This window comes from Chiloscyllium plagiosum, unplaced genomic scaffold, assembly GCF_037043375.1.
Source record: "Chiloscyllium plagiosum isolate Xiang-an unplaced genomic scaffold, Cpla_swu_hap1 HiC_scaffold_38, whole genome shotgun sequence".
Taxonomy (NCBI): Eukaryota; Metazoa; Chordata; class Chondrichthyes; order Orectolobiformes; family Hemiscylliidae; genus Chiloscyllium; species Chiloscyllium plagiosum.
Genome location: NW_028270176.1, coordinates 46,170,397 through 46,190,024, shown reverse-complemented (window position 1 = coordinate 46,190,024; position 19,628 = coordinate 46,170,397). Strand labels below are relative to the sequence as shown.

Sequence of the window (19,628 nt, the reverse complement as noted above, 5' to 3'; positions counted from 1 at the left end):
AGCGAAGAGGGGACATAAAAAATCTTTAGCTCGCAGGGTCATTTAAAACCCTGAAGCTTTCTCTTGTCAGTTCAGGAATAAAAGAATAGCTGGCATATGATTCGGGCCTGTCAAGAACAGCAGTAGGAAGTCGTCAATGGAGTCCGAGGATAGGAGAGGCGCTGAATGTATATTTTTCATCATATCTCAAATGAAAAAGACAATGTTGTCGAAGAGAATTTTGAGATGCAATCTGTTAGAATAAATGAAATTGACATTCATAAATACGAGTGTTAGCAATTCTTGAAAGCCTGAAAATAGATTTGTCCTCTTGGCTTGATGGGATGTATGCTAGGATTCTCTGGGAATCGTGGGAGGAGATTGCAGAACTTTTGACTTCCAACTTTATTTCGTCAGTGTCGATGTGATTAGTGCGAGAAGAATCGAGTTCAGCAAATATTGTCTCCTTCTTCAAGAAGGGGAGCAGGGAGAACGCTGGTAATTATAGAACAGTCGTCATATTTCCTTGTAGGTGAACTTCTGGGAAAGATTATTAGAGATATGATTTATGATCACCGAAGAAGGAACAAGTTGATTCGCAACAGTCAACACGATTTTGTGAATAGCAGGTTGTGCCTCACAAACTTTATTGAGGTTTTTGAAAAGGTCAACAAACAGGTGGATGGGAGTAAAGTGGTTAACATGGTGGATATGGTTTTCACGAAGGCACGGTCGGCTGTTGCATAAAATACAGAGACATGGGATTGACGGTGATTTAGCGGTTAAGATCAGTAATTGGCTCGCTGAAAGAACACAGAGTGTGGCAGTTAATGGAAAATATTCATCCTGGAGTTCAGTTACTCATGGTGTACCACAAGGTTCCTTTTTGGGTCCACTGCTGTTTGTCACCTTTATAAATGACCTGGGTTCGGGCATGGGATGATGGATGAGTAAATTCGCAGAACACACTAAATCGATGGAGTTGTCAACAGTGCCGAATTCTGCTGCAGGTTACAGACGGACATGAATAATCTGAAGTCGGGGCTCAGAGTTGGCATATGGAGGTTATTGTGGAAAAGTGTGAGGTGATTTACTTTGGAATGAGCAACAAGAATACAACGTTCTGGGCTAATTGTAATATTCTTGGAAGCTTAGATGACCAGAGCGATCTCGGCGTCCATGTACATAAAACTCTGAAAGTTCACACAAACGTAGATGGATTTGTTTGCAGTGAGCACAGTGTTTTTTATTGGGAGAGGGATTTAGTTTCAGGGCCAGACGATCACTTTGCAGCTCCAGACATTTGTCTGGCATGGCCAAACTTGTCGATGTGCGTGCGGTTCTGGTCGCCACGTTATAGGATGGATGTGAAAGCATTGGAAAGGTTGCAGACGAGTTTTCCTAGGATGTTGCCTTCTGTAAAGGGAAGGTCTTACGAAGAAAGGCTGAGAGACTTGAGGCTGTTTTTGATAGAGATAAGAAGTTTGAGAAGTGAATTAATAGAGACATAAAAGATGATCAGAGTTTGCCGTAAGGTGGACAGTGAAGGCATTTTCTTCAAATGGTGATGGTTGGCACAAGGGCATATCGATGTAATTTGAGGGTGATAGATGCCGAGGTAGATGCCTTTCTCAGAGTGTAGTAAGGGTGCAGAACGCCTTGTCTTCAACAGTCGTAGACTCACCAACCTTCAGGGCAATTAAATGATCATTGGATAAACTTATGGCTTATAATGACAAAATGCTGGTCAGATGGACTTCAGATGAGTCTTACAGGTCGGTGCAACATGAGTGCCAAAAGCACTTTATTGCAATGCCATATTCCGGGTTTAAACTGTTCTTCAGCTTGAAGTTGCAATCATCTCTGGTCAGTATCAGTAAAACAAACACCTGGCGAGAATCCAATGCACAACTTTTGCAGTTCATGTGCTGCCATTCTGTCATGCAAGTACAGAAAGCTAACTAACTGCACCACTGGACCTGCCGTCTAATTGTGACGAACGGCTCCTGATCTTACCACTAGGCCCCTCAACCCAATTACTCTTTTTTTTCTGTGTATCTGAAATGAAACGCAGTGCAGAGGTGGTTATACTGATAATGGATCATCGATTATGAAGCATCAGCTCCAGGAAAATGTCATAGATAAATGTGGTGAAAATCGGTTTTATTGAATACTGCATACATTTACCGTGTCTTCCTGCGTTGTTCACAGGCAATGTTATGTGGCCATTGTACTGGGATTTTCCTTCTATCGGCTGCAAATCGTCAGACAATTCGATTCACTGATATTTCACCAACTTCCTTTGGCATGTACATTTGAGACATCAACCCACACTGCACACAACATCAACAATGTTCAGCATCCGACATGCACGAGAATGTGGCATGGTTTTTATGCACAGTGAAGATTGAATAATGTTCTGCAAGGGCAAATTAAATTCAGTTTAATTCGTAAAGTCGCAAGAATCCAGAGTAAGATTCAAATGTCAGAAATTCAAGTTCATTACCTTGGCCAGAATTCCAGCCCAGCAAAGGGGAAATCTGCCCCTGAATCCCCAGCATCCATGCAATTGCTTGCGCCATGTGTCCACTTGGAAACCTATGTGAAGGAACATTCAGCCTGAAGGGGAAATTGTGAGAATCCTCCGCTGTCTGATGTAAAACTGAAACAAGAGCTGTCTTTTCCAGCCGGGAGGGAAGCGAAGTGGAGATGAGACCAAAATATTATTTGGCGTTTAATTCATATTGTCCTCATTGTGATTATTTAAAAACCTTGGCCAGAAATGGCACAGACACAAAGGAGCAGAAGGAGGCCATTCTTAACACCGATCCTGTCCTGCCACGTAATTTGATATCATCATGGCTCACACAACAATTTTATGTCTTTTTCCAGCCCACCCACAACATCGTACTGGCTAACAGGTATTTATCGATCTCTATCATAAATAGACATCGATAATGTAAATCTGTGGGAGGAAAATGTTCCGTTTCGAGACAGTTAGGTTTATGCACGAATATTACTGGTTTTGCAGATGAACAGCCGAGTCTGCTCTGACCACTTTGCAAAACATAAATTAAAACACGACCCTGATGGGATTCGAACCCACAACCTTTGAATAGCAACCTGAATAGAAATGTAGAAGTCCAACGCGCTTTCCATTGCGCCACAGAGCCGCGCCTTCTGTTACCTTTAAGCACACAGGTTTGCCTTTGACGCATTGCATTCAGGACACCCATCTCGCACCTGTCTGTCCTCGTCACACTTTCTGGTACCTGGTCCTTATCCACTAGTGCTCTGGCTCATCAAGTGTTCGGCTACAGACTGCTGAAACGTTCTCATGACACTTACCTTTACCACATGTTCAGATAATGATTTCCAGATAATCAATACTCTACAGGTGAAAGTATTCTTCCTAAATCTCCTCCTTGTCTCCTGTCTTTCATTTATGTTACTCTGTTCATTCCCAATACAGGCTTATCCCTGTCACACATATCTATCCTCTTCATAAAATGAGCACGTTAATCGGTTTCTTATTCAGCCTTCTCTGCGCTTAGAGTAACATCCCCAGCCTAGCTCACGTACCTTCAGAATGGGAGTGTTCATAATCTTGCCATTCTTTTCACCTCCTGTGAAATTCTCCTCCTGCATTCAGACGCTTCCAGTATCTGGCGATGACAAGAGAAAAACAAAGTTCTCAGAAGAAAAGCCAAAAGGTCTGAACAAAATCAGCAGCTCTTGTCTATCTCTGATGAGGAAGGAAAGTTAATGCTTCGAGTCCAATGATCCGTCTTCAGAACTAATGGGAAGGGAGGGTGGGTGAAGAATGTGTAAAACGGCGGACGGTTTCTAAAATGATTGAACTTGATGTTGGGTCCTAAAGTTTTCATGGTCTGTCGGTAGAAAATGAGTTGCGTGTCTTCCAGCTTGTGTTGTGTCTTGAAGGAGCACTGCAGCAGACCAGAGACTGAAATGATGGCCTGGGAACACAGTGTCTAGATTTGAGTGGTGCTGGAAAAGCACAACAGTTCAGGCAGCATCCGAGGAGCAGTGAAATCGACATTTCAGGCAACAGCCCTTCATCAGGAATACAAGCAGAGAGCCTGAAGGGTGTGAACACAGTGTAATGTTGAAGTTACGGAGACTGGAAGATCGGGATAGTTTTTGTTGATTCTGGACAGAACGTAAGTGATCTCAGCTTTGTCACCGACTTTATTTTCCTCTCTCCATTGGAGAGAGATCACATTCTGAGCAGGAAACACAGTTGCCTCGATTAACTGAAGTGCAGAGAAATCTCTGGAACATGCGACCGGGAGCTTCCAGAGTGAGGAGAGATATCTGAAACCAGCAGGAAATGTAACTGACAACATCGAACGTTACAATGCAGTACAGGCACTTCGGCCCTCGCTGTTGCTGCAACCTGTAAAGTAATGTGATGCCCATTGTAATGGTAAATTAATATTTATTTTGAATCCAATAAAAGCACAGGGAAACAAATAAGTAATTACCTGACTTTGCAGAGGCATGTGTTGCAGACAGACAGAAAAAAATGTAAAGTTAAACCGAAATAATAGCAGACATACAAGGCCAGTAAACTACCGTACCAGGGACAAACAGTCAAGGAATGAGAAAAGAAAATCCTTTTGATGTGGAAGACACCTTTCCTCACGTACCATTGGCGAAGGCATCCAGCGAGAGGCGGCAGGATTTGAGACGATGCATACTGCAGGCCCAAAAAAACGAAAGATTGTGTTTTCAGCGACGATGTGCGTACCTGATTCAATGCACACATAAGGACAGATATGAAGAAACTAAATTGGCTAACTCAGGCAGATAGAGCAGTCCAGGTAACCCCCGCCAAGAGGGTAGCCTGGCGATTAGGTATGGTAGATGTCTCGGACCCAAGATTAAGAAGGGTCCCTACTGAGTGCAGGGCAAAAGGCAAACGTGATGTGTGGTTCATAGGAAGCTGTGAACCCATAAGGATAGCCCGGAAGTCTGAGTATTGTCCATGCAGAGCACGAGACCCGTTAAAACACGAGGCTGCCAAAGGTTACTACTTTGCATCCCTCCTGAAAGCTTGAGTGATAATTCCCTGTGGATAATCACTGGTGAGAGCCCCCATTTTTCTGGTCAAAAAGGCAAACATTCCAGGTGAATCGGGGAAACGGAGCTTTTTTCAAGACCTGCAGGAAGTCAATTATGCTGTTGTTCCGCCCGCCCCAAATGTTCCTAATCCTTGTGCTATGTGAGTTCGAATTCCACCTGACAGTAAATGGTTCTCTGCTATGGATTTATCAAATGTCTTCTTTAGTGTACCGGTACACCCAGAAAGTCAATTCTGGTTCACTTTTCCACTCAAAGGCAAATCATATACATTCAAGCGACTTTGTCAAGATGACTGTGAGTCCCCCACCATAATTAATGAGGCTCGATGCTGGAGTCTGGGGATTTTTGTTTTAACCCCGAGGTCAGCGCTTCTGCAGTATGTAGACGAATGCTTAATAGCAGCACCAACAGAGGAACAATGTGAGAAAGATACGCTTGTGTCGCTCTGCCATCTCGCCAGGAATGGGCATAAAGCTTGTTTCGCAAATCTATAATTTGTGCAACAACAGGTGAAGTTCTTTGGTCATTTCTTGTCTGAACAAGGGAAGGGCATTGGTCAAGACAAAGTTCAAGCAATCCAGCAAATTCCAAAGCCTCACACGAAGTAACAATTGCTATTCTTTTTGGTCTTGCACTCCTACTGTCGATTTTTTATCCCACATTACACAACCCTTGAGGCGCCCCAAATGAAATTTCCAATGGCTTAGAGTTTCAGAACCAGAGACCGTTGCAGTTGAATTAAACAGGCGCTCCAAACCACACCTACACTGGGGGTCCGAATCCAAACAAGCCTTTTGTACAAACGGTAGATGCATGACATCTGAGCTGATGCTGGAGAATGTGGGAAAATTGAGGCAGGTAGCTTACATTTTGGCTAAACCTAGACCCCGTAGCGGCAGGTTTGCCGATATGCCTGCAAGCCGTGTTTGCAGCTTAAAAAGTTTCTTGTAGCGTCCTGGGACACAGTCGGCTTTGGAGAATTAACCCTCCTGGTCCCACATGCATCCTTACTCTTTTCCGAGCAAAACACAGCACACATGTCTGCAGCACGTTGGCTCAGAAACAATACTGTACTATTTGAGATGTCTAACATTACAATAACGAGATGTAACGTCCGTAATGCTGCTGGCCTTCTCGCCACAACAGGAGACAGAGACCCACATGACTGTGTCGCTGTAACTCACCAAGACCAGGCGTGCAGGATTCACAAACTCAGAATCAGGATATTGCGTTTTTTGGTGAATGGGTCCGCATTCAGGGGCAAACGGACAGGCCAGAATTGTGTTTAGTATGCTGTAGTAACTACCCACGAGATAGTCAAAGCGGAATCACTCCCTTGTCATCTGTCAGCTCAAGCAGCAAAGCTGATTGCCTTCACTGAGGCATGTCAATTGGCTGAGTGAATGATAGTGAATATTTACACAGACAGCAGATATGCATTCGGGGTTGTACATAATTGTGGAACTCTGTGGAAACACAGGGGCTTCTTGACCTACACTGGAAAGCCCAAAATACACCGTGGCCTGACTTCTGACCTCCTGGAAGCGGTCCTACCGCCTAAATCATTCGTTGTCTGTAAATGTGAAGCCCACACGAAAAAGTACGATTCCCTTTCTCAAGGCAATGCGAATGCAAACTCACTGGGAAGGACAGCAGCCCAGCAGCCGCCAAGTGGTCAGTTGACATGTGTATGTCAATTATTTGTAATCTAAAGCAGACTTATGGGAGGTCGAGTCGCAGGCCACGCCGAAGGACAAGCGTGAATGGACAATGGCAGGGTGCAGAATGAGGGAATGGGTGTGGTGTGGCCCCATTGGTAAACCCTGTCAACGCGATCATTATTCCCATTCCATGCCAATTAACACACAGTGAGGATCATGAGTCAAAAGGGGGGATGTAGCGAATAAAGTGGTATGATTTGATCTTGATATTTAATTTGGTTTCCGTGGTCGAATCTGTAAGTCCTCTTCGGACATTGTGCAAAATAATTTTCCAAAGGTCATCTTAGTCAGTCCGGGACTGAGGTTCAGAAAAGAACAAATGTTTCTGTGTTTTTTTTGGAGCTGGCTGTGTTTACATTCTCCCCACCTCAAGTTTATAAGGACTTATAAACTTCATTTCTGTCAGTCCAGGTGAGACACTTTGTGATGCGGGTAGTTTCATTGGCAAAGAAAATACCTTTATCCCCATGAAGCTTCCTTTCATCCTCTGTCTGCCCATTCATTCAATTTGATCACTGCTGTTCTGATAAATTTCACCTTTGCTGTCCTGTTGTTCTTCCGTAATTCGAGGGAACGTCGAACCGAATCCCAAAATCATATTAATGTTCGATTGTTCATGTTACATCAATGACCAGACCAGAACAAGCTAGCAGGAAATTGAATAACACAAAAAATATTTTTAAAATTCCTTCCAGAAAATTAACCGACTGCAAAGTCAGAATATGAGAAATGTCAGAGTGCACTGATATTTAGCCCATTTCACAATGCACAGATACACCTAGACGAGTTCAGTCTTTGCGAAATGTTTATTTATAATTGTCACAATTCCCTGGGGCAGATCCTCCCTCAATCCACAAAAATGTATGCTGTCAAAAACTGTTTCATTTCAGATTAAAATGGCTCAAGATACTTTCCATCAACCCAAAGGTTACTGCGCCATGTCAAGTGAAGTGTATCCAGATAAGGTTAGAACTCCCAGCCTTTTCTCCCACTGCTCTCTATTCCAGTTGCTCCAGCCTAGTTTGGAGCTCCCATCTTGGGCGTTTCACGCGCCTCTCTGCCTTCATAGAAGAACTGCATGCTCACGGACTTGGTCACTGGCAGAAAGAGTAAAAATTCACGCGTTCATTCCGCTCTCAAATTCCGATCGGATCTTCGCCACTGCGTCGCTAAAGTTCTGTGATTCCAGACCTGGAAGCCAGTGTGATTGAAGTGGGCAACCGTCGTTACAACCTTATCTCGAGGCACTGGTAAAGTAACGATGAGAAACTTCGTTGTTATTTAAACCAACATTTCAACAATTTGTTTGCTAAGCCTGTACATTTCATCTTTTCTCGAGAAATATCGAAATCAGTCTTCAACATTCTCAATGGTGGATTCTCCACAGCCACTGAGGACATCGAAGATGACGATACAACCCAATCTCAGTAGGTTATCCTCTTGTGCGTGTGGTGCTGTTCCTCGCCAATCTTAGCCATTGCATTTATTGCTTTTACTGTTGGTTATTTTTTCACGTGATCGTATAGTGGCTCATCCTCTGCATTGTGGCCGAAGCAACCTCCATTCAAATCCGAGTATCAGTAATGCGCATTTGTTCCATGTTACTCCACATAACCCTTGCAAATCAAACGCAGAAAGGAAGAAATCAATTTTTAAGGTTAAATTCTCTCGAAGGTGATGATTTTCTTGCTTCAAACTTTATCTGCACCTAATCTCGGAGACATCTCTCCCTTTCTCGATCACTATTTTTCCATTCTATCCTTCCTCACATGCCACTGGGGCATTGCACAAAGTAACATTCACTTTCACATTGACACCGTTAAGTTAGTGCTGCAGCTGTCACTCTTGTTAGGTGAACTTGCACCAATACCACCATGAGGAGCTTTAAGCAATCAGATAATGTGGTTGGGTTATCAATCCTCATGTAAAGTGTTTGATTTGCATGGACCAGATATCATTGGAGCACTGGATTCATGAAAAGGACGCAGAACAGTATCAAGGAAAAGAGACTTTATTGGAAAAGACCAACGTTTGCGAATTCCCCACATTTATTTCTAGTCTTTATTCGTCTCTCGTTAGAGTGTTATGTATAATTCTGCAATTCACATAAAAGAAGCGATATGACAGCTGTGGAAATGGTGCAGAAGTGATTTGCCAATATATTGTCTGGATTGAAGAACTTCAGCTATGAAAGAGTTTCGACAGACTGGCTTTGCTTTTGTGAGAGCAGGAGAGATTGAGAGGAGACAGTATTGAGATGTAGGAAATAATGAGGGGCATGGATTGGGTACACTTAACGAAAGATTTCTCGATGATGGATGGATCAATTAATCATAGATTTAAGATAAGAGTCATAAACGTTCGAGTAGCTCTACATAAAAAAATCTTTATCAGCTTGCGAGTCATTGGAATCTGGACATCATTGTCCCTATGAGTCAGAGCGGCAGAAATTCTAATAATCTTCAGAGATACTTAACTGTGAATTTGTAATGCTTAAGGCATAGAACGTTAAATGATGGAAAATGGGATGAGGATAATCAAGCAGGTGTGATTGACAAGAACATGCGCAAGTAGCTTGCAGGCTCAGTTAGCTCTGACATCCACCTGGTGGCGTTTGGTAACCTCAGTTGTCACGTGGGATGCCAGTGTTCATTTTCCCGCTGGGCGGCTCTGACTGTTTCAGGGTTTCAAGGTTTGTGTAAAAATCTGTTGTTCAGGTGAAGGATGCAGATGGTGTGGGGAAGTTCGATGGTTTTGGGAAGTTGGTTTGCGGCCGTTTCCTCCCCTTTCTCGGTGATATCTTCAAGGCAGATGAAACTCATGTGAAGCTCTGCTGTCCTGCAGCGTTTCGAATTGATTTGATTTATTTCCCACTGCATTCAATTGCTGTTTCTTGTCGTTACTTTACATGTCCCAATATGTTGAGTCCAGATCAAGTTGTTTTTTAATGGAGTCATTGGATGAGTCTCGTCATTCTAGAAATTCTCTGGCTTCACTCTGTTTAGCTGGCCCCAATGTATTTGTGTTGTCACAGTCGAATTTGTTGTCCTCGTCATCGCTGTGCATTGCGACTTGGAACAGCTGGTTGTGTTGTTTAGTGGATCTTCCAGAAATATTTTGCAACAATAGATATTCCCGCAGATTCATTGTCAAAACCAACGCCAGGAGGACATGCCATTACCCAACAAACCAAGCTCTCTAAATTATAGGTAAAAGTATGTCTCGACACGTACAGCCAGACTCCTCTGACCACTCGGAGTTATGAGACAGCATAAACCGAAAGACATATTGGACAACAATTCACCAAAACATGGACCAAATACGCATCATAGGCAAGACAAATTTGGATAAAAAATATTGCATGTCGTGACTGCAGGAAACGTTATACAGGACAGACAACTCACGATACGCATTCTTGAAGATCAACTTGACATGAAACACCACTGCCAGGTGTCCGCAGTAAGTTGACTCATGACACTGAGTGTCGCTGATTCCGTGGCTGGAATCTCGCAATGTTTGACAGTCTGCAGCAATGGAGAATGTGTTTCTGGAAAAGTACAGCAACATCCAAGAAGCAGGAGAATGGATGTTTCTGACATGGATACTTCATCAGATATTCGGCCAAAACGTCGATTCTGCTACTCCTCAGATGCTGCCTGATCTGCTGTGTTTTCCAGCACCACACTCTTGACTCTGATCTCCAGTATCTACAGTCCACACTTTATCCAACGTCTGCAGCATTAGGTAGTTCCTTGTGTGAGGGAACTGTTGATATTACAAATGTAAAATTCGATTGCTGATTGAGAAACAGCACAAAAGAGTGTTTCTGTTGTTTGAGTTTCCTGGCTGCTCAATGTGTGCTTCTGTGATCGCACAGTTTGCAGTGCTCTGGGGAGCGGCTGCAGTTATCTGCGTTTACATCCTAGATGCTATTGGTGCTGTTTGATTTGTTCTTGATTTGTGCAACAGTAACACAGTGACAAATCAATTAATATTTCAAGAAGGCAGACCGACGTGGAAAATGTCGAGGTGCTGGTGACATTTGATCAGAGATTACCGAGATTCAGGAGAAACGAATGTTGATTTCTTTCGGGTCGTGATGAAGAACAACCAGGGAAATAAGTCATCAGCGGGTACAGTTTACAAGGGCACTCATAGGAAGCAAAATGCGAAATAAAACGTACAAAATGACGAAGACAGATGAAGGATGAGAGTAATCATGGGTAATCTGACTTCCACTCCGCAGCTCCCCTAATTCCGACACCCAGTCCCATTGTAAACAAATGTTAGAGAACCATAAACATTAACGTCGTCAATTGGAACGATCCAAGTCTTTTCTAAATTTTCGATTCGGCTATTAGTTTCAGTTATTTTTTTTCTTTCCTGGGAAATCATCTCTTTCATTGTTAGCAATCATAAAGGGAGCCATCCTTTTTGTCATGGAAATAATAAGATACTAAACTTTGTTTGTGCCGTGTATAAGACTCCACGGTGTCACACGTTTCTTCTACTTTCTCTCGATTTTAATGGTATTCTGTCTTTTGAATCTTCCGACCAACGAGCATGACCTCATTATCCGGACATGTAACTGCATCTGACAAGTTTTTGCCCACTCACCCAATCTATCTATATGCCTATTCATATTGCCACGATCTCATCATAACATTCTCTCCCACGCGTGTGTATTGTCAGCAAATTTGGACATATTTTACACTGCCCCTTTCTCCATGCTATTAACAGAGAGATAATTGAAGCCTTGAATACACCCAGTCTTGAATAGCCTCTGCTGTAAATGTTTCTACATACTTGCTACCCTCTGAATGTGAGAACATCCTCCTCATTTATTTCTTATGTGGGTAACCCCTTCCCCTGAGATTGGGATCTCCGGTCCTTCACTATTCTGGATATAAAGTAGAACAGAACAAACTTTTAAAGTAAAACACAATCTCACTGCTGTCTCCAGTGCCAGTTCTGAGTTTTCTTTTTTAACCTCTGTTTGAACAAACTGCCCTGATTGGCACATTATTACTGACAATGTCACATCTGCTTCACAGGTGCTTCAGTGCCTGTGATTGGAGTGGAGCTGAAAGGCGCAATAAAAGTGCATCTTTTTTCACTCGACCATTGCCATATTATTAATCTCTCTGCTCATGAAAATGGATCCTTTATATGCATTCAATCTCTCATCAATACCGAGCATGTTTCACTCACAGTTGATTGTAAATGATTTCTTGTTGGATGAATTATCTCTGCAACTCCAGAAAAACGTCTCAACAACTCGATATGTTCTCAGGTCTGCTCATTTCTTGACATACAGGAAGCTCGCTTCAAAGAAAACATTTCCAGAGTCGTGAATCTCTCCACAAAAGGAGTTTTATTTATCTCTCTACATGGTGCAAAGCAGAGGATTGTGAATAGATTCTGGGAAAATGTTGCCAATTGTCAAGTGGGAAACCTTTCAGCAAGCAAAACAGAAATCCCAGCGTCGAGCTTTGTGAATCTTTCGATATTCCTTGGGGCGCGGATTCAGTGGAAAATGAAGGGTGAACTGGCTGGCTGGGCAGAGACAGTTTAGAAATCTTTCTGTTCTTTCGGAGGCCGGTGTTTTGACTCTGATGTACTCCGGTCTTATATTGATCTGTGACATTGAAGGATTCTGTTCCTGCACGTCAGAAAGTCAAATCTCATCTCAGCTCCGGGGCAATTAGAAAATGCGGGAACAGATAGGACACTGAAAGGCTGGAAATGAGGCGATCTCTGTAGGAGGATAACTGATTTCCGGTGTCATGCATGTGACAGTAAAGGGTGGGATCAGCCTATTCCCATGTCTTCACCGTGAATTGCCCAGGATTTATTTCGGAAACGACATACTAATTAAAGATGTTTATCAATATGGGAGGAGCAGGCTGCAGCTTGCATTCGGGGATCATTGAAGCCATTGGCTCAACAGTCTCTGTGGCGATGTTAGTCAGTGCGTTCGGCTCTTCACTGACAGGTTGCTGTTCTCCCACGACGCAGGAACAGAGCGACAGCTGTTCTCACACAATCTGTTTTTTTTTTTGTCCGCACAGTTCCGGGGTTTTACCGAGTTCAGAAAAATATTCCTCAAAAGGCTCGAAGGGAGAAGGTTCCGGTTTTAGGAGAGCTGGTTCCCGGTGACATCGATGTGTCTGCAAAGTGTGAGATCAAACTGTTCCCATTGTCCACAATGAATGCTCCACGATTAATTTTGGAAACGTCAAAACAATTGAAGACAATTTTCATTTTGCGAAGGACAGGCAAAAGCTTGAATTCACTAACAGCCTGCTTTAGGAGATCCTGCAAGGGGCCTACTACAAGGGACTCCCCAGCCTCTGTGGAGCAATTGGTCCTCTCGTTTGGCTGTTAACCGAGAGGGTGTACCCACGCATGGAGCGTTCGCTGTTCTTATCCATCCGACTCCTTTGCTGTGCACTTTCTGGTTTTTAATAGGGTCAGTAATATGTAGCCAAACGGAAACCAATTCAGTGAGGAAACACGAATGCGTTTCTGTATTGTTGAATGGCTCGTGAAGGGTTGTGGACACCCGGACTCTCAAACAAAAACCGAAACTGCTCAAGGAACTCGGCAGGTATGACATTACCTGTGAAAGAAAATGGAGTTCTGAAAAACTCCTGGAGAAGCTCCGAATCGTTGTCTCTGTTTATCTCTCCCCAGATGCTGCCAGATCTGTTTAGTTTTTCCTGCAATCTCCCCCTTTCTTTTTAAATGAATGACCATTTCAACCATCGAGATTGTTTACACTGTCCAAACATGTCCTGACATTTAACCCAATCGAAACTGTGGTGATTGAATTCAAACAAATAAACTTGAAACGAGTTTAGTAGCGCGCTTCTGCAGTTGTGGCCAAGTGGTTGACGCGATGGGCGTTAATTCCACTGTGGATTCCTCATGCAGTTAAGCATTTTCTGACTGTAATTGAGAGCCGAGAGTGAACTTGAAGAGTGCTTGTTCTCTGCATTCTTGTTTCAAATTCAAATCGCAGGATAAGGTGAAATGCGTATAACTCAGGCAAGGAACGTTAGTAATCTGCAACCAACCGCCTGTCAGGATAGAAAAGGCAGAAAACACCAAAGCGGGTAAGCTCCATTTAATTGTGCACTTCCATGACTGAATACGTTTGCCTCTCTGACAAAAGTGACGCCAAATGAGATAACAACTGTTCAGGGGATTGTGTTGGACTGGCGCAGACTTAGTGGGCCAAAGGGCATTTTTGTGCTAGACACTTCCATGGCCACCTGCGAGGTGGTCAGTTTGTGAAGTAACAGGACATTCTTTGCAAAATGTCCCTAGGTGAGGAAGAGGTCGAAGCTACTCTCCCCGATAGTTCTGACAGTCACGGTATTCATTGGCACATTTCAATTGGTAATAACTATTACGGTGCATATTTGTGGAATCATTCTATCTGATAATCAGGACGATGAGACCGTGATGTCTCATTAACCAGCCGAGAGCAAGCCCTTGCAGCTTACATTCCCTGGCTCTGCTTTTTAGATAAAGATTACTTTCTAGATGTGCCTGTGTTTATATCAAACAGCTCATTGACATCGGGACTGGATGTTCACGGGAAAGTGGAGGTGTGACAGAGGCAGAAATAGAACAAGATGAGACGTGAAAGTGTTAGATTTTGCCGTGGGTCCGTTGCTTTTTGTGAGGAATGTCTGCTGGGCGCTATCCTGTCAGGCCCCAGGAGCCAGACGGCTTATTTTGGTGGGATTTGTGTTATTGAAAGTTACACATGAGAAGCGTGTTCGATTATTTCAGCTCAGTATCCATTTCATATCGCGGCTCACCACAACGGTGCACATTTTCTGGCGAAGTGCCTTGTTTTCCACTTCAAGCCGCCTTTCTCTGGAGAAACTGACAGACGTCAAGCACATGGAGTGGGGAGAATGCTGAGGACACTGTCACTGTCGGGGAGTGTGCCTGTGTGACTGCTTCTGTATGTGAACATGAGAATACGCTCCTCAAAGGGGATACAACAGTGTGACCAGGTCAACCTTCAGTACCATTGTTATGTCATTTAAGATCACAGGGAGAATGTAACTGCTTCTAACCGGGACGAGAATAGATGTATGCCTCATATCGTGCGCTTCACGATGGACGAATGACCCTTCTCCACTCCTCTCCCACACGCTTTTTAAACTCGAGGCCAGAGAGAAACTGACCTGACGACAAAATCGCTTCACAACCTTCTACTACCAATTTTGCAAATTTATTTCTATCTTGCTACCTAAAACCTTTAATTAAATGTAAAGAAAATGAATGTGCGATCAGCAAATGGGACACCTTTGGTTCCAGTCCTTCAGCCTGAAACGACCCTGCACCACCATTCTCAGCATACTGCTGTTAAACTAATTTTATATCTAAGTGGAAAACTTACATTTAACTCCATGCGATCTAACTTTATGAATTAGTCAACCATGTGGAACCGTGTAAAACATTTTATTAAAGTCCAAGTGAGCAAAGTCTCTTACCTTGTCCTCATTGATCTTCTTGGTTACGCCCTCAGAAAACTCAATCAATTCTGTGCAAAACCATGCTGATTATCCCGATTCATTCCTTGTATCTAAACATTCATATAAATCCTATCGTTTAGAATTCCACCAAACAACTTACCCACGACCATAACCAGACACAATCATCTATCGCTCCCAGGCTTCTGCGTGAAGTCCTTTCTAAACAAAGGCACAATAGCCATCCCCTGGTCATTCGGCGCCCCACTCGTCATAATAGATGATAAAAATATTTCTACGAAAGTTTCAAAGGTTTCTTTCCCGAACTTCCCACAAGTTTCCGGGAGACAGGAGATCAGATCCCAGAGAAATAACCAACTTTATATTTTCCAGGTCCTCCAGTCCTTCCCCTTTTCAATGTGAACGACTTTCAAAACATCAATATTTAATTGTACCCGTTATGTCGTTCTCCATGGTGTAAACTGACGCGAAGTGAACATTATATGTCTCTCCATCTGCTGAGATTCAAGACAAATGTGAGCTCTTTCATCTTAAAGTCCTATTTGGTCTCAAGTTCTTAATTATTGTAGATTCTCTTTCGACTATACTTAGCTTTATGTTCTGATGACATCTTATATCCTCGATTGACCTTTATAATATCCTCCTTAAGAATGCCCCTCCACTCTTTATATCGTTCAGAGATTCACTTGAAACCATGTGTTTATATGGAAGCTGTCCCCTTTTTTAAAAAAAGTCTTTTGACAAGGCGTATATCTCAGCAATCAACATTGTTCTAACGGAATACCTACAATGTGGAACCCGGCCATTCGGACCAAGAAGGCCCCACTAATCCTGCGAAGGGAATCACACTCAAACTCACACCTCTACTCAATTCCTGAAACTCTGAATTTCCCATGACCAAATAACGTCAGCCGCACATCTTTCGTCTGGGGAGGAATGTGCAAACTCCAAATACACAGTCATCCAAAGTAGATATTGAACCGACATCGCTGAGTCCGCAAGACATGGGTAGTCGCCACTGAGGCAACCATTATAAACCTCCGATCCATCACTCAAAATATATCATCACCAATACCGACTCTGAATGTTCCAAATGCATCTGCCCAGAGCCTCCTATTGACTGAGGCCTAAACCTCTTCCTGTGCTTTCCTATTCGCTTGAACTGAACGCCTGCATTGTATTTGCCTTCCTAAACACCAACTCAAACTGCATGTGAAACATAAGAGAAAATTGAACTTTGAATTCTTTCTGCTTTCATAAAATTGTTTGTGCCTCTACTCTTACCACCAAACATATGACCGCACACTTTTCCACAAAGGACCGCAACTGCAACTATTTTTTCAAAGCACTCAGTTTGTTCAAGTCATTCTGCCGCATGCCCGCTTCAACAATAAGATCTGCCCTTACGCCGATCATTGTGTCTTCTTCAAATGGAGCAACAACACCCTCAATTCCTTTGAATGGATCCTTCATACATAATGTGAATAGATGTGTTGCCAACACTGACTCCTGCTGAACTCCACTAGTCACGGGCTGCCATCCTGGAGAAGACCCCTTTACCCAACTGTCTGCCTTCTGCCAATCAGCCAAGCCTCAATCCATGTCCTCTTCTTTAGCACCTTGACATATGCCTGGGGAAATTCAAGCTGGTCACCTCCACCGGCTTGACATCGTCTAACTTGCTCATTACCTACTCAAAGCATTTAACACAAAGCTGATTTATTTGATTGTTATCGAGAATATTCCAACTTTGATTCCAGGCCTGAATGTGAAGAACAACAATGTTCAATTGCTGTTGCGATATGTAAACACGACGCTGCCTTAGTAGGGTCGATGAGTGAGTGAATTCCTTCCCTCAGTGGAATCCTCTATTCTCTCAAGAGGGTCGATGAGTGACCTAACTGTTTTGCTCACATGGAGCAGGTAAATGCTTGCGGCCAAATGCAAACCAGATGGTGTACTGAGAGTTGAGGTGATCGCTTAAACCTATTCCTGCAATAGGTTCCTTGAAACGTCTCTCACAATTCGAAAATATCGATGTGAAATCAGTTCTACAGAGACCGGACACCACATCCCACATGCTACATATTTGATAGGTCTATCCACAATGTGATGACGTTCATGATGAACTGTCCCCAGGAACGTTTATAATGATTAATGTCTTTATTCAGTGTGAACACGTTGAACACACGCAAGTATTCAGCACCTTCTACAGCACTTCCCGCATTCATGGCATTTAGAAAGACCTGTTAATATGGCGAGAAAGGTGATGAGCCATCCGGTCGCTCGGACTTTGCAGCACGGTCCCACAGATTTGGAATTGGAAAGGATCTATTCGGGTGAGCACGTGGGTCAGACGTCAGGTCTCTATATATCTTAACGGACTCTTATTTATGTGGACATATTTCTCAGAGATGAAACACATAGAGGTTTGATAACATTTTCCAAAGTTCGGAGAGAGAAAAGGTTTCTCATTAGTATGAGCGTCGTGTTCGGTTCTCCAATCGCTGGACGTTTTAAAGCATTTTCCGCAGTTCATACACTGAAATCGTTTCTCATCATTTTGAACGAGTATGTGTCGCAGCAGGTCAGAGACAGAGTGAATCCCTTCCCACACTCTGAGCAGGTGAATGGCTTGTTCCTGGTATCATTGCGTCCATAGGAATTCAGCTCAGACAGGGAAATGAATCCCTACATTTCCACAGTCATTCCTCACTATGACTGCAATTGAGGTGTGTAAGTCTGATGACTGGTAAAAACCTGGTCCACACGCACAATAAGTGAACGACTTATCTCACACTATTACCAGAGCTTTTTCCTTTCATGTTCGAAATCTGATCAAGTTGTATTTGGGATAAACTTCGTGGCTTCATCAGATTATGGTGGAGAGGTTGACTTCTAAATCTTCCCATTCTAATATCCTGCGAAATTGATGTGATCCCAAAATGAAAGTGTGAAACCGTCTTTCAAAAGACTCTAGAATCTGTCTGAAGATATGGTCTAAAAGGTAAGGGATTTTCGACACTAAGAATTTGACCAGAATTTTGTCAGAATCTTTCATGCACACAACTTCCACCACAGAGAACGAGCAGGTCAGCAGGTGGATATAAACAGGATCGCCTCCATGTTCCCTCCAGGTCAAACACTGTCCTGACATGTCTGACATACAGTCCTGTTGGAGCAGACATTTCTTACAATTCAATCATTGCAAAATTGAGGCCTCTGACTTCAGTCCCAAAATCAAAATTCACTGCCTCGCCACTGAGTCGAAAGTGTGATGCTGGAAAAGCGCAGCAGGGCAGGCAGCAACGAATGAGCTGGAGAATCGATATTTTGGACACGAGACTTCATCAGGAAAGAGGCTTGTGAACCGAGGGGGTACAGAAACAAATGGAAGCGGGTGGGGTGGGACAAGGTAGCGGAGAGTGTGATAGATTGATGGAGGTGGGGACAATGATGAAAAGTCGCAGCGCAGGCTGGAGCAGACAGGTGGGATGGAAGATGTACAGACAGGACTGTTCATGAGAGTGGCGGAGGCCCTGTACCTGAATGAACTTGGCTGTGTGGGAGGGAGAGTTGACTGTTCAGCCAGAGGCGAGTGGTCTTATTTGGTGCGGGTGTCCCGGAGATGTTTTCCGAAGCGCTCTGTAATTAGGCATCCAATTTCTTCAATGTCGAGGAGACAGCAAAGGGAGCCATTGTTACATTAAATGACATGCGTGGAAATGCAGGTAAAACTCTGATGGACATGCAAGTGTCTTTTGGGCCTTTGACAGAGTTGAGGACGGATGTGTGGTTGGATGTTTTCCAAACCCCGTGTAGGAATGAGAAGGTGCTGGGAGGGGAGGGTGGTTTTGTGGAAGCGTGCACTTTGTAAGGGGTGGAAGAGGGAATAGTCTTTATAGAAAATGGATAGGGGTGGGGAGGGAAGCACATCTTAATTGTTGGGGTTCATTTGCAGCTGACGGAAATACCGGAGGATGACATGATGTCTACAGAGGCTGCTAGATTTTAAAGTATTGAAGAAGGAAGTTATGTCCTTGTCATATTTGGAGTGATGGGTTTTGGGAGTGGGGTTGAGGGAAGTGGATGAGATGAGCTGGAAGGCATCATCCGCGACGTGACAAGAGAAAATGCCTCGCCACTGATTCAAATTTCTCCCTGGCACTGGTTTGAGTCTGAACAGATACGTCATTACCATGGTGACATCCTTCAACTCGTGATGTGTTTTTAACCACATATCGCCATCATCACCATGTCAGCCGACTTGCACCTCATTAACATCATTAACTCTTCCAACGTCTCT

General features: G+C 43.5%; 1 non-coding gene and 1 gene segment (V, D, J or C); one reads left to right on the top strand and one right to left on the bottom strand.

Moving 5' to 3' along the window:
• LOC148139481 (Ig heavy chain C region-like) overlaps positions 1–19,628 on the top strand; it is a 338,633-nt gene that overhangs the window by 278,892 nt on the left and 40,113 nt on the right.
• On the bottom strand, positions 3,061–3,152 carry trnar-ucu (transfer RNA arginine (anticodon UCU)). The gene is given in 2 exon segments: positions 3,061–3,096; positions 3,116–3,152. It is a non-coding gene; the product is annotated as a tRNA-Arg (tRNA).